This window comes from Bison bison, unplaced genomic scaffold, assembly GCF_000754665.1.
Source record: "Bison bison bison isolate TAMUID 2011002044 unplaced genomic scaffold, Bison_UMD1.0 scf7180017864029, whole genome shotgun sequence".
Classification (NCBI taxonomy): Eukaryota; Metazoa; Chordata; class Mammalia; order Artiodactyla; family Bovidae; genus Bison; species Bison bison.
Genome location: NW_011494601.1, coordinates 1702831 through 1703400, shown reverse-complemented (window position 1 = coordinate 1703400; position 570 = coordinate 1702831).

The window sequence follows — 570 nt, the reverse complement described above, 5'->3', positions numbered from 1 at the left end:
AGCTCTCCTTTTCCTAAAGTGTGTAAATAGTTTATTTATAGGGGTAAGAATGTTCTCATACCACGTCTTCATTTCCTCTGGCATTCTCCTCTCAACAGCCTTACGCGGTGTCTGGGACTGACGCCATCCCTTTCAGTTCCCTTGAGTGTCTCTCAAACCAACTCCATCAGCTTCTCCTTATCATCCCTTATCACCTAGCTGCACTCACACACTCCCCCTTTGTCTACGTGCCCCTGACACGCATACCGTCACTCCCCTCCCCACTTGGCCTCACTGTCTTCTGGTCTTGGTGCTACTGAAACTGTTACCCGGAACTTGAATCCTGACCCTTCTCTACCGCAAAGCCAGGGAACCCTAGCCAGAGACAGCCAGCCGGAGACCTTTGGCCAGGGCTCCTCTCCAGGCTGCATGCAAAGGGCCGGCTGGCCGGCCTGGCATTTTTTTGCCTCTCCTTGGACAGAGAAGCCCTGTAGCCAGCCCCTGGGCTGAGCCATGGACCCCAGCCTGTAGCTGGATAGAGGCTCATATATTTCGTTGAAGACTTTCGTGGTGACCCTCCAACCCCTGAAG